This window comes from Chiroxiphia lanceolata, chromosome 1 (assembly GCF_009829145.1).
Source record: "Chiroxiphia lanceolata isolate bChiLan1 chromosome 1, bChiLan1.pri, whole genome shotgun sequence".
Classification (NCBI taxonomy): domain Eukaryota; kingdom Metazoa; phylum Chordata; class Aves; order Passeriformes; family Pipridae; genus Chiroxiphia; species Chiroxiphia lanceolata.
In genome coordinates this window covers 2,622,475-2,639,457 of record NC_045637.1, presented here as the reverse complement: position 1 = coordinate 2,639,457, position 16,983 = coordinate 2,622,475, and the positions used below count along the sequence as shown (strand labels likewise).

The 16,983-nt window shown below is 47.1% G+C and overlaps 1 long non-coding RNA gene and 2 other non-coding genes across 3 annotated transcripts; 2 read left to right on the top strand and 1 right to left on the bottom strand.

Annotated features, from left to right (window-relative positions):
* The first annotated feature begins 3,906 nt into the window (after window positions 1–3,906).
* Window positions 3,907–13,053, top strand: LOC116780751. Its single transcript, XR_004354608.1, has 3 exons — window positions 3,907–4,047; window positions 4,422–4,640; window positions 12,948–13,053. It is a non-coding gene; the product is annotated as an uncharacterized LOC116780751 (long non-coding RNA).
* Window positions 8,134–8,206, bottom strand: TRNAF-GAA. The gene has a single exon. It is a non-coding gene; the product is annotated as a tRNA-Phe (tRNA).
* Window positions 13,054–13,091: 38 nt separating the features above from the next.
* Window positions 13,092–13,174, top strand: TRNAL-CAG. Its single transcript has one exon. It is a non-coding gene; the product is annotated as a tRNA-Leu (tRNA).
* The last annotated feature ends 3,809 nt before the right edge of the window (window positions 13,175–16,983 follow it).

Below are 16,983 nucleotides of genomic sequence, written 5' to 3'. Positions count from 1 at the left end.
CCACACTCCTTTAAACTTTAAAGATTTTAAAGAGAAGCATTTAAAGTCCTCCTGTCCCTGTGTTAACACATGTTTTGGTTTTGAGTGTCCCAGGACATTCTCTTACAAATCACTTTGTGCTGCTGCTGCTGTCTCCTGGAATGATTCCACTGCAGCAAGAGCTGGAACAGCTCATGTAAAAACATTTATTATCCATTTCCTCCTGTCACTCTGCTGCTGACATGACTCTTTCTTCATCCATATGGATGGAGAAACAATGTTCTCTCTGAGGGGACAGAAAGGAACAAAAGCTCTGCTCTGAAACTCTGTCCAGGATGAGAATGTGAGGAGGAAGAAATGCCTTAAAATCTGTTTTTATCTGCCTAATCTTAGCCAGACCTGGGGGGTTCTCCCAACTAGTGCCATGAAGCCACAGCAAAGTTCTCACATGCTGACCTCATTTTCCTGCTGTTGAATATCCTGACATTTTTCTTTAGCCTTACAAGATAAAAAAGTGGGATTAATCTCCTCTTCCTGCTAAGAAATCAAGGCACAGGTGAAGAGTGGGATTCATCTACACAACTTTGGGTGTCTGGGACTTAGTTGTTTGCATCTAGTTAATTACCTTCATTCTCATTACGGTTAAAGACAATCAAATTAACAAACTGAACGGAGCTGGGGGAATGGGAATGTCCATGTCTACTTTAGGATGAGATAAATTATAGAATCACAGAATGGTTTGAGTTGGAAGGGACCTTCAAGGTCATCTAGTTCTCTACATTCTACTGAGTGTGATCCTTGGCACTAGTATTTATTGAAACTTAGTTAACCCATCTAATACATCAACATATTGCTGGTCAACAGGACAGAGAACCAAGAGGAGATCCAGCCCCTCCTACAGACATGCAGGACCCTTTGAGACACCTCAAGCAGTTCCAGAAAATAATGATCAGGCCAATTAACTGACTCAACAACTTCTGCAAAGAGGAAAAAGGGTCCCAGAGGATCAGCTCAAATCATAGAATCAAGGTTGGAAAAGACCTCTGAGATCATCAAGTCCAAATGTCACCACCACCTTGTTCACCACTGAATCCTCAAGTGCCACATCCACGTGGCTTTTAAACATTTCCAGGGATGGTGACTCCACCCCTTCCCTGGGCAGCCCCTTCCCATGTTTGACAATGGATGTTAAATCTCCCAGATTTTAGTATCCTGGATAACTTTCCCAAGGTAACTCCACTGCCTAAAGATGCTGAAACCACATCTTGCAGCACTGAGTGTAATGTGCTACTCAGTGTCCCCTGTGGTACTTGATGGGTCTCTGGAAAAAAGAGGAAAACTTTTCCAGCTGGAAAAGGAATTGCCCATCCCTTAGTCACTCATTACTGAGGAAGACCTCAAAAAGGAGAAGAGGAGGCTCAGGAGAGACCTTCTTGCTCTCTACAACTCCCTGAAAGGACATTGTGGTGAGGTGAGGGTTGGTCTCTTCTCCCAGGTAGGAAGTGATGGGACAAGGGGAAACGGCCCCAAGCTGCACCAGGGGACATTCAGGTTGGATAGGAGGGAAAATGTCTTCACTGAAACAGTGGATAAGAACTGGAACAGGCTGCCCAGGGAGGTGATGGAGTCACCATCCCTGGAAGTGCTCAAAAAATGAGGAGATGTGGCACTGGGGGATATGGTTTAGTGGGAAGGGTGGTGTTCGGTCAAAGGCTGGACTTGATGATCTTGGAGGTCTTTTCCAACCTTAACGATTCCATGAAAACAGAGCTGCTCCAGAGCCTCCAGCTCCCTGGCAGGCTGTCACTCAGTGTGTGGCTGTCTGGGCTGTGAGCACGAGGCACTTGAAAAGTCTGTTTATTTGGATTATTTATTAAGCAAATGATTTCCGCGCTCGGCATCTGGAAACACCCCATAAATAAAACCCAGTAGAGGCTTAAATTTCACTGCTGTACACAGACAGCCACGCAAATGGCCCCCAGCCCTCCCCTCCCTGCCACAATAAACCTCTGGAAATAACATCCAGGGTTTGCTGTCAGTGCCATGAGACAGATGCACTGAGGAGCAAATTCAGCCTCCTGTCATCTTCTGGAGGAGGATTGGCAGGAGTCAGTGGCACCAAACACTCAGGAAAAACTTTCTAATGAGGAGAATGGAGCACAGGAAGAACAGGTCCTCTTTAAATTGGGGATTGAGCTGATGACCTCTAAGGACACCTTCCATCTGGCTTGGCCTGTCTCCCAAATGGTTTGATCAAGGTGCTGAGAGGGAACTTTTCAGATGGGACTGTTTTCCCAAGGAACTGAAATCTCTTATGACCTACAGCACAAAAATCCACACATTGGGTCAGGCTGGGTTCCAGGTCCAGCCTAAGGTCCAGACTCATCCACTCCACACCAGCATCACTGAAGGATTTAATAACCAGAGCCCAGGAGCTCTGCAGGAAAGGGAGAGTTTGAATATTTTTGTGCTTCAAAATGAGCCCAAACTCATTTATAAGATCTGGATCATCCAAGGGGAGCAGACTCAACCCAGTTCATCCCAAGAAATGCTTTGTAAGAAGAGTTCAACTGATGTTCCCAAAGTCTAGAAGTCAATCTTTTGCTCTATTGTACTTTTGGAGTGACCCATTTCATGTTTGGTTGGTTGGGTTTTGTGCCTTGATTGTGACTGTCTTAATTCCAGGGTACGATATGGGTGAAGAAATTTGTGCATGAATACCCTGTTTTTCAAGAAAAATAGGGTTATCATAAAGCCATTATGTGTCAGGGGAGACCAGAGCTGGCAATTTTTAATAGACCAACCCAAATGTAACCTCTGAGCCTGAGCAGCTCCAGGGGGAAACTCCAGGTATGTGGGGGGAAAATGGAAATATTGTGGTGAAACTTAAACCTGCTCTCAAGACCTTTCCTCACCTTAGAGTGGAACCCAGAAGATACAAAGCTAAGAAGGGTGACCACAGGAAAAAAAAAAGCAGGACAAATTGTTCCTTACTGGACAAATTCTTCAGAGGTTTTGGACAGACAGAACACGACACAAGAGGTGACTGTTGACATGACAGGATGCAAGAGGTCAGGTAAGAAATGGTCACTAGCACTGGGATGTGGGACATCACAGCTGAAATGGTGCATGAGGCCACCAACTCCTCAGATTTGGTGACTGATAACCCTGAAAAGACTCCAAATATTTACCATGGGTGAATTTATGGCACAAACTGCATCCTGAATTTCATGTGTCAGAGCAGCAGAAGGCCTGGGTGAGGAAGGGATGCTCAAGGCATTTTATGCCGGGGTGTCATCAACCCTTTGCCATGGCAAGGCCAAAACCAGACCTTGACTGGAGTCCTGAATCTGGTGATTCCAGGCTTTGTGAGACAGGGAATCTGGGACTGGATTAGAGCACTTCAGTCATAGAATCATAGAATGGTTTGGGTTTGAAGGGACCTTTAAGATCATCTCATTCCAACCCCCCTACCATGGGCAGGGACACCTCCCACTATCCCAGGTTGCTCCAAGCCCCGTCCAACCTGGCCTTGGACACTTCCAGGGATGGGGCAGCCACAGCTTCTCTGGGCAACCTGTACCAGGGCCTCACCACCCAATAAAGCCTGATAATCCAGGAAAAGGGGGAATAGTTTCAAACTGACTAGGTTTAGGTTAGATATTAGGGGAAAAGTTCTTCCTGTGAGGGTGGGGAGGCCCTGGCACAGGTTGCCCAGAGGAGCTGTGGCTGCCCCATCCCTGGAAGTGCACAAGGCCAGGTTGGACGGAGCTCTGAGCAACGTGGTCGAGTGTAAGGTGTCCCTGCCCATGGCAGGGGGTTGAAACTAAGTGATCTTTAAGGTCCCTTCCAACCCAAACCATTCTGTGATTCCATGATTCTGTGACTCTCTGGTTCTCTGGTTCTCTGGTTCTATGCTTCTGTGACTCTTGCTCCGTCCTTCTTGCACTCACACCTTCTCCCAAACTGGAATTGCTGCTCTGTGGCTCATCCCCTTCCCAGTGCCCCTCCTCTCCTTCCAGCCAGACCCCCAGGGAGGCACTGCTCACTCCCGAGCTCGTTACTCAGGTACAGCTCAATGGGTTCAATAATTAAGGGCCCCCTGAGGAGCCGGGGCTGCAGACACACTGAGCTCCCCGTCAGTGCGGGAGTACCAGGCCTTGAAGGGAAAGGACTTGTAATTAATGTCCTCTAAAACATGCAAATGAGATTTCCTTGCCCTCAGACCAAATTAGTCTAACAGAAAGGGAAGAAGAATGGAAAACAATGTTTAAATTAGAGAACAGAGGGTGGATGGTGCTTTTATTCCACGGTAATTTAGATTACAAATCCACTCTCCCCTGGATCAGTTCTGTCTGCTCAGTTGCCTAATTTGTGCTTGGCTCAAAGGAGAAAGTTATTTTCTTTAATTTTTTTTTTTTTCCTTTTCCTCCACGAGTCAGAAATCCTGGAACGGAAACAGCTCTGGGAAGGCACAGCCAGGAAAGCAAAGCAAGGCAACACAGCAGCAATCAGTGAGGTGATCTCTGAAAGCAAACAGGAGCTCCTGGGATATTTTCAGTTAGGTGGTTGGAGGAAAATCTTTGGACAGAGGCAACAAAAGTTGTCTTTTGCAACTTGAATAAATTCACTCTGCTCCTCACAGGAGGATGGAGAATGGGGTAAGTAATTCTCTGAGCAGGAAAGGAAAGGGTGGGGTGTGTCTTAGAGCCACTGGAAAGGGAGAGGGGATATTTAGACATACAGGGATAAAAGAAGGCAGGAAAAAGAAAGCTCATGATGAACACACAGTGGGGTCCTTGAAGAAACTGGACCTCTCTTGCTTCATCTTGTTGCCTCGTCACTGGTTTCATCCTCCATGGCCTCAGAAACCTCCCTGGCAGTATCAGAGTTAATCTCTCCCCTCACACTCCACTGCAAAACACTGGAGGGCCACAGACCTGCAAATCCCTCTTGAATTCCAGTATTTTCTTTTCCATCTATTGAGTTCTGCAAATATCTCAGTGAAAGACAGCAGGGCCCTGTGCTAAAGCTTGCAGAGAACCCAAGAACGGGTAGATGTGGATGCCCTGGTCCATTGAGATGGGTTTCATCTGGCCAGATGTTGACATGTTCCTCCAAATAAATGGATAGAGGTAGAATATTTTTAAGAGAATTGAGGGAATCTGGTCATTTTAGTAAACAAGGCACCCCATCCTAAGGATATAGTCTAGACCAGGGAAGATGAATCTAAAATGGCTCTGAAACTCTGAGTGGGCAGGTGATTTTAGTTGTTTGCAGCCTATCTCTGGTGCCCAAGTCAGGAATCTGGAAACACAGAATCATTAAGCTTGGAAAGACCTCCAAGATCATCAGGTTCAACTGTTGACCCAGCACTGCCAAGTCCTCCATGAAGCAACGTCTTTAAATGCCACATCTACACATCTTTTAAACATCTCCAGGGATGGTGACCCCACCACTGCCCTCAGAATCCTGTACCAGGGCTGGACCAGCCTTTCAGTGAAGAAATTGTTCCTAATATCCAGCCTAAACCTCTCCTGATGGAACTTGAGGGTGTTTCCCCTCATGCTGTCACTTGTTACCTGGGAGAAGAGACCAACCCCCACCTTGCTCCAGCTTCCCATCAGGGAGTTGTAGAGAGCAAGAAGGTCCCTCCTGAGCCTTCTCTTCTCCAGGCTGAGCCCCCCCCCAGCTCCCTCAGCTGCTCCTGGTGCTCCAGCCCCTTCCCCAACTCCATTCTCATCTCTGGACACGCTCCAGCCCCTCAATGTTTTTCTTGTCCTGAGGGGTTCACATCTCACACTTCAGTGACGTGTTCCAGTGTCACACTTTCCCTGTTAGATAACTCCTGGTTTCCTCATAAAATAGATCCACAGGTTTCTCTGAGGAAATTTTCTCCTTTTTTTTTCTCCTTTATTCTGGCACTTCTGGGTGATGTCCCTGTTCAGAGAGCTCAGGTTTCCTCGCTCCAGGAGGCAGGAGAAACTGCTGAAGAAGAGGGCCGGGGTTGAATATAATTGACTTTATGGGGCTGACCTGGTGTACGATCTTTCTCAAATCACTTGTTTTCTCCATAATGTTGTTTTCCTTCCCTGTCTCCCCCCAGAGTTTCTGCTGGGGTTGTAACTCCTTCAAAGGAGGAAATCAGCTTTTTTTTTTTTTCTTTTGTCCCTTCTATTTCCTTATTTAATTCCACCTCTCTCCTTCTCTGGGGCCAATTCATTCACTGCATTCCAAGGGGTTCCTCTCGGCACAAGTTTCTGCCTTGCCCACTAGATGTCATGAAATGCTGAGCATTGGGAGAAGGGGGAATTTGGGGCTGTTTTGTAGCAAATTGCTGGAGTTCCTCCCTGGCCATCTGCTTTCTGGAGGGAGCCCACTCAGTTGGGAGCTGTGAGCAAAAGCATCAGCTGCTGCCAGCACCGTTCCTATTTTCAGCTCCAAGGAATCACGACTGTCGGCAGCTCTGCCAGGAACAGCAGCACTTGGCATTTGCTGTGGGCTGGTGAGTAAAGGAGAAAACCCAGGGAGAGATGGGTTTGGCTTCAGCTGACCTACCATTAGACACGGGCAGCTCTACAGCTCTTCCAAGTCTTCATATCCGCTGCAGGAATAACTTTGCTCCCCTCGTTTCCAAGCTGCTTGAAGGAGCAGGTGGGCTGGGAGAAGTTGTGCTTGGGATTGGTGAAGGCACCTTCCTGGAAAGGCACTTGGAGAGGAAAAATACGAAGTTTGCAGGCTGGAGAGATGATTCATCTAGAGATGCATACTTCATATACAAAGGGCTTCAGACTTTAAGCGTTCCTTAATTGGTTTTGGATGCTTTCCTCAGTTTTCAGAACTGACCTTTGATTTTTCTTTCGTTCTTCACGTGATTAATTACCATTTCTCCACTTGCCTCTCTTCTGTTTTAAAGTACTGTCTTCCTTTTGGACTGGCCTTCCTCCAGCAGGGTTCAAGTGTGTGGGGGATACTTTGCATTAGTTGCTTGACTTCAGATAAAAATATGTTTAGTGGAGCTGTCTGCTTATTTTCAAATATTGCTGGTATTTCTCTCCTTGCAAAAGAAAGTTGAGAGAGAGAATTTCACCCCTTTCGCTTTCAGCTGAGGGCTTTCCAAGACCGAGTTATTCAAGTTGCCTACACAAGGTCAGTTTGTTGGAAGATCCTCTCTTCCAAAGGACTCACAGATCCACCTGAAGTTCCATGTGAAGATGCCACGTGAGTCGAGGAGTGAGCACATTTTCCCTGGGAATCATGTTCACAGCTCAGCAAATGTATGATTTTTCTGAGCCAACATCTTGTCAGACCCAAGTAAGACTTTCCACATTTCCAGCACTGGAAGAAAAACTTTCAGGATGTTTTGCAAAGTTTTTTTTTTTTTTTTCCTGTCAAGCTCTCTCTGTTGATGTTCTGGCCTAGTTTGTAAGTTGGCTCAAGCCAGATGAGTCCCAGGAGGTGACGGGGATGTGAGTCCCCGGTTTGAGGGGGAAAAGGAGGGTGAGAGTTTGTCCATATGGACAGAATCTCTGTAAGACACTTGGATTCGGGACTGAGAACAAATGCCAGCTCATTTTGTTTGGTCTTCTAGCCCTTGACCTGCAACTGTAGAGATTCAGCAGAGAGCAGAACAACAGAAAGGGAGAACAAGGATGATAGAGGGACTGGAGCATCTCTCTTGGGAGGAAAGGCTGAGAGAGTTGGACATGTTCAGTCCCAAAAAGAGTTGCTGAGAGGGAACCTCATCCCTGTCTGTCTGTGTCTGCAGGGAGGGGGCAGAGGATGGACCAGGCTCTGCTCGGAGGGGCCCAGCAATGGCACAAGAGGAACAGGCAGGAACTGATGCCCAGGAAGTTCCACCTGGACATGAGGAAGAACTTCTTTGCTGGGCAGTGACCCAGCACTGGAACAGGTTGCCCAGAGAGGGTGTAGAGTCTTCATCACTGGGGATATTCCAGAACCATCTGGACACAATCCTGTGCCTTGTGCTCTGTTTGAGCAGGGAGGTTGGACCAGATCACCCTCTGTGGTCCCTTCCAACCTTTCCCATTCTGTGATCACCTTCCTGGCCTTTTGCTGGACTCTCTCCCACCTGTCCATGTCTCTGTTGTACTGGAATCCCAGCCCTGGGCACATAAAAGGGCAGGAAAACCCTGCTGAAGCCCGGGATTGAACCAGGGACCTTTAGATCTTCAGTCTAACGCTCTCCCAGCTGAGCTACTTCAGCCCTGCTGGGGCTGCCATTGGCACAAAATCTGTTGAAATATGATGATCTTTCAGCCTTTTCGGGCAGCCTTTAGTTGACTTTAGCTTGGGAAACAAAGAAGTTGTTTCAGGGAGCAGGATGGAGACAGACTGGGCTCAAAGCAATGGCCTAAGGTGCCAACACAGCCTCCCTGTCAGTGTATGAACACGTGTTCTGGGGCACACAGTGGCTTGACAGGGGTGCAAAACCTTCAGCAAATCTGTGGAAGGTCAAAAAAAGTCTGATTTTCATGAAGAAACACCTGAAATCCCTGTTTCCCCAGCTGGGAATAGCCTAGGTGCCCTCTACAGACAGATCCTGCCACCCCTTGCCCACAGAAGCTGTGGCTGCCCCATTCCTGGAAGTGTTCAAGGCCAGGTTGGATGTGACTTGGAGCAACCTGGGATAATGAGTGGCATCCCTGCCCATGGTAGGGCACTGGAACTGAATGCTTTTTAAGGTCCCTTCTAACTCAAACCATTCCATGATCCCTACAGAGTGACAAAACCCTGGGAAGCAGGAACCGCTCTGCAGGACCTCAGTGGCTGTGAGGATTTTGGGGGAGCGTCTGCAGGCAGCCTGGATTTGCCCCAAAATCGTCAGCGGGCTGTGCATCTCACCCCACACCCACCCCCCCCCCCGGCCGGTATTCCTGCACTCCCTGCTGCCATTCCCGTCCTTCCCGAGTCGAATTCCTCTGGTTTTATCTGCTTTGGAGCCGGGAGAGGGCAGCAGTGCTCATGGACAGACAAAGCGGTCCCGCTGCTGTCCCCGCTCCTCCGCTGAGAGTCTGGAAGCGACATCCCGGCACCGTGGGGATGTTGGGATGGGCAGAAGTGCAGACAGGGACCTCTGGCACTTCCAGCTGGGCTAAAGCCGTGTACAAACCCTTTTTATTCCAAAGGAAAACTCCTCTGCATCTTGGTTTGCACAGGGCTGGGATTTAAGGACCCCTTCCATGATTCCAGGCTGTGACCAATCAGCCTCTCCCTTGTCTTCTCACACTCTGGAGATCTGTGTCTGGAGCAAGTGCCTTTGGCTTAATTACACCTCTTGATGAGCACTTAAAGCCCCCTATGCCTGAGATAATTAAATAAATAAACGTCCTGCTCCCCCCGCCCCCAAAATAATGAGTGAAAAATTAAGGGCGTCTTCTGAAATAAAGTCTTTCCCTTAATGAGCATTGACTAATTAGAGTCACATATTTCTGCCAAGCAGTGGGAGCATGAATTGAATGTGGACACGTCAGAAAGTTTTCATCTTGATATAACAAAGAATTTTTTCAGTCAATCAGTGGAACAACCTCCGCAGGGAGGTGGTGGAGTCCTCATCACTGGAGATTTCCAAAATGCAGTGGGATGGGGCGTTAGACAGTCTCATTTAGAAACCACAGCTCATAAACAGTCCTTGGGCTGGTCATCACCAAATTCATGGGCCTGTCATCTGAGATCCTGTGAACTTGCCTTCCTTTGGCTCCTTCACCATTGACTTCCACTTGAAGCAGCTTGGTTGAAGACACTTCCCCGGTAGAAATAGGATATTTTTGATCGCTCTGATAATTTGAGGGCCAGCACACTCCTGGAAACATGGAATCATACAATATCCTGTGATGATCCCACAAGGATCATCAATCCAGCTCTTGTTCCTGCACAGGAGCATCCCCAAGAATCCCACCATGTGCCTGAGAGCGTTGTCCAAACACTCCTGGAGCTCTGGCAGCCTTGGTGCTGTGCCCACTGCCCTGGGGAGCCTGTTCAGTGCCCAACCACCCTCTAGGGGAAGAACCTTTTCCTGATATTCAACCTAACCCTCCCCTGGCACAGCTCCAGCCATTCCCTCGGCTCCTGTCACTGCCCACCACGGAGAAGAGATCAGTGCTGCCCCTCTGCTTTCCCCTCTGCGTGATAACCTGTGTTATCTCAGTGTAAATTTTAGAGTGCCTACAAAAATAGTTTAATAGCTCCAACTCCTAAATGGTAGTTTTTTTCTTGGACCTTCCCAAGCTGCTGGGGGGTAACAGTGTGACACCCTCAGACCTGCAAAGCCCCAGTAATCAAAGGAGGGGTTCTCACATTGTACATGAGAGCTCTGGCCTCTCTCCCACCTAAAGATGCCACTTGCTGGGCTTGGGATCAGTATTTAAAACATATTCTAGTATTTGTACTGATCAGGATGGTACAGAGGTCCCTGGGGATGTCCCCTGAGTGAGTGACCTTTTGTGAAGGAGCCTGGCCTTGGATTGTGGCTCTGCCCTTGTTCTTAGTAGGTGGTGGCTGCCCTGACCTTCCAAAATCTCCGAGTTCATGATTCATCTGCCAGGATGAGCCACAGAGACTTCCCTGCCCCCTCTCCTCCCTCCAGCCAGGATGAGCCACGGTGGCATTTGTTTTAATATTCCAACAAGAGAGATCCACAGGCACAAAACCTGGGCTGTGGAGCTGTGCCAACCCAAAGGCAGGCAAGGTGAGAGGGAAATGCCAAATGCCTCATTGATTCCAAAACTGCCACACGATCCTGCCTGGGAGGATGTGAAGCTGTTAGAAATAAAAGAAAAAAAAAGTGCTTTAAAAGGACACAGTGTTGATGGGAAGTTGGCAGGTTGCTTTGGGCAGGCTGTTTATTCTCATACAAAGCATTCCAAATGCAGACTGTTTACCCAATGGAAACCCCTTGGCTTTGTGTTTCCCTCACACAGCTCATTCCTCACCAGCTGGAGCTCTGCAAAACACCTTTCCTTAGTCACCGGTGTCCACCCACAGCCAGATGCCATCAGTTCCCAAAGAGCTCGAGGAACCTGAACACCTTTTAAGTCAACACTTAGGGCCTCTGACTTCCCTCCTACCCTTTTTCACAGAATCCTGGAATCCCAGAATCAGCAAGAATCAGCAAGGTTGGAAAAGACCTCTGAGATCGTCGAGTCCAACCTGTGCCCCAACCCCACCTTGGTACCCAGCCCATGGCACCGAGTGCCATGTCCAGGCTCTGCTGCAACACCCCCTGGGACAGGGACTCCACCCCCTCCCTGGGCAGCCTATTCCAAGATCTGATCCCTCTCTCTGCAAAGAACTTCTTCCAGATGTCCAACCTAAACCTCCCCTGGCACAGCTCAGGGCTGTGTCCCCTTGTCCTGAGAGCAGAGCCCGACTCCCCCTGGCTCCCCGCTCCTGTCAGGGAGTTGCAGAGAGTGAGGAGGTCTCCCCTGAGCCTCCTCCTCTCCAGGTTGAGCCCCCCCAGCTCCCTCAGTTGCTCCTCATAGGTTTTTTCTTTCATATCTGTCTTTAAATTAATCAAAGCCAGGAGGCACATTGGGTTGGTGGTGGGTTGATACTCAGTTCTCTGCTGTTTGATTCCCTTCTCTGCCCCTGCTGTCTCCCATGACAAAGGTCATGTCCTTAAGGCCACATCCCTGTGATGGGCAGGGATGACACAGTGCTTTACATCCACTAAAACCTATGGATTTTCACAGGAGGCTGGGGATTTGCAGTGCCAAGCCTGAGTAAATCTCCTCTGTCTCCCAACATGGCCCATTAGCCAGGGCTCAATAATTTTCCATCAGCCAGGAATGTGGGCAGAAGCAGCTGATAATTATAGACATCCTGAACCTATTCCCTCACCAGTTCAGGAAATTCTTTAGCAGAATAAAGTTAATAAGGATGCTAAAGTGTTCCTCTAATGATACAGTTATAACAGTTCAGTGAAAAATCCTCTGTAATGGTGTATATAGATAATTATAGAATCATAAAATGATTTGGGTTGGAAGGGACTTTAAAGATCATTTATTTCCAACACCCAGCATATGTTGCATAAAGGACAATATTTATTTTCCATGGCTTTTTCTTCCTCTTCTATAATTTGCTGGCCACTCCTACCACTCTGAAAGATTTATCCCTTACCACAATTTCACTTTATCTTGGAATAAAAAATCTCTCCTTTCCATTGAAAGTGCATTTCCTCGGCCCTTTCTCTGGTTCTAGAGAAGTCCTGCTGTTCTGCTGCCCCTCTCAAAAGCTCAGAGCATCTCTGGGAAGCTGAGATGAGGTTGGGATGAGAGGAAAGCCACGTTCCTGCGCACACACAGACATAAGTCAGCGTCAACTCGTCTAAAGACTGTTGGAAAAATTCCAGCACTTTATAAAGAGAAAAGGGAAAAAAAAAAAAAAAAGGAGAAAGTGAAAGAAAGGAGCTGGCAGAGGTAAAGGAATGTGCCAGAAATTAGTGTATCTTTTTTTAATTTGTCATTCTGGTGGTTCTTTGGGGTTTTTTTCCCTCCTTAATTCTGCTGGTTTGTGGTATTTCACTGGTTAATTAGCCCATGTTAATTGTTTACCTCTTGCTCCACTTAGTGATGGGGGAGGAAGAAGAGAAGTCCAGGCCTTCTCACGGAATTATTAAGGTAGGAAAAGACCTCTAAGATCTTCAAGTCCAATGGTTAATGCAGTATCACTGCGTCCACCACTACAATATATCCCCAAGTGCCACATCCACGCTTTTTGAGCACCTTTGAACACCGAAGCCCGTTGGAGCACTTCCAGGGATCGGGATTGCACCACTTCCCTGAACAGCCCATTCCACTTCCTGGCCACCCTTTCAGGGAGGAAATTTATGCTAATATCCAATCTAAACCTCCCCTGGTGCATTTTCGGCTCTTTCCTCTCGTCCCATCACTTGTTCCTCGGGAGCAGGGACCAATCCCCACCCAGCTCCAACCTCCTGTCGGTTCCAGAGTCCAGGCGGTTGCTTCCCAGCTGGAGTGCAGAGGAGAGTCCTGGATGCCCAGGGAAGTGCTCCACATACTAGAAGGTCACACTGGATCCATGACAACTTTCCAGGATGTTCCAAAGGACATGGAAAAGGGCAGATTCCAGAGGTCAGGATGGCCGAGCGGTCTAAGGCGCTGCGTTCAGGTCGCAGTCTCCCCTGGAGGCGTGGGTTCGAATCCCACTCCTGACAACTTGTTTGCTGCCCAGACTCATCCCAGAGGGAATTATGCTGCCTCCCAGCGTAGGAGGTATTCCCAGGAATCTCCCTGGTTCTGGTCCAGCCCTTGGATTAGTGTCCACTATTGGTTGTTCAAGTTGACAGTGATGAGGCAGAAGAGAGAAGTCTCTCCCACCTGATTAATTCCTGGAGCAGAGGAAATTTTGACTTTTTCCCTCCTACCTGATTAACTCCTGGCTCAGATGGAATTTTGGCTTTTTCCCTCCCATGTGACTCACACCTGGCTCAGGTGGAATTTTGGCTTTTTCCTTCCTGCTTGATTAACTCTTGGCTCAGATGGAATTTTGGCTTTTTCCCTCCCACCTGATTCACATCGGTATTTCCCTTCTACCTGATTCACACCTGGCTCAGGTGGAATTTTGCCTTTTTCCTTCCCACTTGATTAACTCTTGACTCAGATGGAATTTTGGCTTTTTCCCTCCCATCTGATTAACTCCTGGCTCGGGTGGAATTTCGGGTTTTTGGATCACCAAATCTGTTGGTGGCATCTGGGTTTCACCATCTCAAAGTGGGAAAAGGATTCTGTCCCATGAGTTGAGGAGTGACTGTGAGGGCTTTAAACCAGGTTTGAAGGGGGAAGGGGATAAAACCAGGCTTACTAGATATGAGCCTAAGGGCAGCATGCCAGTGTGGGGCTTGAAATCCATCTGCCTGTGGGAAGGAAGGACCTACAGAGGGATCTGGACAGGCTGGATCGATGGGCTGAGTGTTCCAAAAATGAGGAGATGTGGCACTTCCCAACATGGTTGAGTTTGAAAGTTGAGAGATTGAACCTGATGATCTTGGAGCTCTTTTCCAAACTTAATTATTCTACCATTCCCTGAAGCACAGAAATCCTCTTCCAACCTAAACAAGGTGAAAAAGCAGCAGCTGCAGCAGTTCGAGGCAGAACAACCTTTTTTTGAATATTTTTTTCCTGATGAGTCTGTGGCTTTATAACTTTTACGCTGCAAATTCTTTGAGATGATGTCTTTTATTGGTAGTCTTTTATACAGCACTGCAGTGTCAGTGTGCTGCTGGTGATGGAAATATTACCTTCTTCTGTCAGAGCAGTGACTATCAGCTGTAACTGCTTGGTTGCTCTTTCACAAACTCTTTTTTGGTCATTGCAATCAAACCCCAGGGCCTGGATTTCTCCCACCACTCATTTTCCAAACCAGTGGCAAGTCCTTGAGATTCTTCCTCCCAGGCAAAGAGGGGAGTCCGGCAAACCGAGGTGCACAAAAAGAGCAGGAAAGCAGTTTGTCTTGAAAGGCAAGGAAATCAGACCAGATGAATCTTTATTTTGATAATTAAAACAACCCAGCAGCACTTTTTTGCAGTCTCAGGTGGCACCTCCCATTAGGTACCAGCACCAAAGGACCTTTCCTGCTGAGGGGAAGAGAAATTAAGAGACCAGAGCTGATGTCAGGGATGAATTTCAAGCTTCAAGTGAAAAAATGAAGTCTTCCTTTCAACCAAAGCCATCACTTTGTGGAAGGAAAGAATGTGAACACAAAACCATGAAGGTTGTTCCTGTGTCATGGTCAGGGCTGGTGACTCCAGCAGTGCCCTGGGCAGCCTGTTCCAATGTCCAACCACTCTTTCAGTGAATATTTGCTTCCTAAAATCCAACCTCAACCTCCCCTGGCACAACTCGAGGCCCTTTTCCTGCGTCCTACCATTAATTTCATGGCAGAAGAGGCTGAGCCTCGCCTTTAATTAAAATACCTATTTGCAACAGCTCTGTCAAAATCACATGTTCTGGTGCAATTGGGAATGAGATGTTTCTTCCCCAAAATGCTGCTGAGCAGCCAGGATTGAGCGTATACCTGACTCCCACTGTGGAATCGTGCTCGTTGAGCACATCAAAATATCAAGGCAGTGTCGGTAAACTGCAAAGGATGGTGGAGAACAACTCCAAGCATTTAAAAAGTCAGGAGGGAGATGAGATTAAAAGGAAACAATATGTGCAATTTGTCTAATTTATGACTAAGGGGACCAGAACTGTCTACAAGCCTTTGCAGAGTGGAACAAACAACAAAGAAGGAGAAAGATTGGTTTAGATTGGAACAAAGAGTATTATTAGGAGCAGTGGGAAGTGAAGGAAAGTATAGCCTGAACTCCCTAAGAATTTAAAGTATTCCATTGTAGACCTTCACATTATATAACATTTCTTTAAACACTTCATTATTTTATTTTTTTTTGTGGAAGGCTCTGGCCTTTTCCAGAAATATCTGGGGTTTTACAGAATATCTGATGATAATTCATCATCTTTTTTGTGTGTGGGTGTGTGTGTGTTTGTTTTTAAATAGAAACAATAGAAAAAGTAGTTCTGGCTTGCAGTGACTGACTTGAAAAGCAACATCATCCATAGACTAATTACTAATTTTTAATAAACAGGATTACACAGGAAAAGGCTTTTTACAGGAGCCCACCCTGATTCCTGGGTTCTTGGAAAGGCAGGAGGGCACCAAGAGCTCCTCTGAGTCCACTTTAGAGACACCTGAGAAGCAGGACCATGAAGGGGAAATGCTGGGGAGTTGATGAGAAAGAAGGAAATTGGTTGAATTCCCCAGAAAAAACATTCACTGCAGGAGAAAACCATCTCCCCAAAAATTTATTCAGTGCCTTCCCAACTTTAAATATATATATATATGTATGTGTGTATGTATATACAAACATAGATTCACATATACATATTTATATATACACAGAAATAAATTTATACACACATATATTATAGGGGACTGATTCTTTCCACGAGGAATTTTATAGGAAATTTATAACATATTTGCCAAATCTGGGTTGCAGAATCTGGTTGATGGGGGATATATTTCTTTTATGATCCCATGAGGTGGAAGATTCTCCCCACAAACTGATGCAAGGTGTTCCAGGAGGATTTTTGAAGCTCTTGAGGGAAATGAACTGCACAGACAGACAGATACATGGATTTTGCTTGTTCCAATACCTTCTAAGTGGACTCCAACTTGAAATGCTTCACATAAACAGTTGTCCCTTTTCTGGTTGGCTTTAACTTTTGGATTCACAGGAATTTTGTGCTTTTCCTGAAGTCAGAATGTTCTCAGCAGCACCTTTTTAAAATTCTCTTGTTGGTTGATTTTAGAACATTTTTTTCTCTAATGAATTTACTCTCGGGCCCGTGGTGTGACTCTTGGGAATGGGTGCAGGGCCAGGAGTTGGACACGATGATCCTTGTGGATTCCTTCCAACCTGGCATATTCTGTGATTTTGTGACTCTGTGACGTGTAATCTCATGACATGTCCAGAAATTATCCTTTTTTCCCCTCCCTGGAAATCTCCTATTTTTCAAATGGATGTCAATACTTCCACTCGGAGCAGGAAGGATTTGGGGAAGGGGAGGAAGGCGCCACAAATTTGAGGTGTTTCCAGAGCAGGAGCTGCTCTTTGAACCAGTGGTCTGGCCAATTAAAGGGTGTTCATATCATCCCTTGGAGCACCCGTGCCTTCTGGGAGGCTCCGTGGTGGGATCCAGACAAATCACCTCCCACACACACTGACTAATTACTGTTCTTTGCCCAATTAGCACACGCCAACCCTCCAGGCAAAAGCAAAACAGCTGCACCCACTGAAACGGCGACGGCCAGGAGCCGAATCCAGAACGTGGCTCCTCTTCCCAGTTGTCCTTGTGGGAAATCCGTGGAAGTTGGAGCTTTGTTTTCCCATTCCAGCACAAAACCAAACAGGAGCTGCCAATAAACACACACACAACTCTGCTTCTGCTCCTGAAACACAGCGAG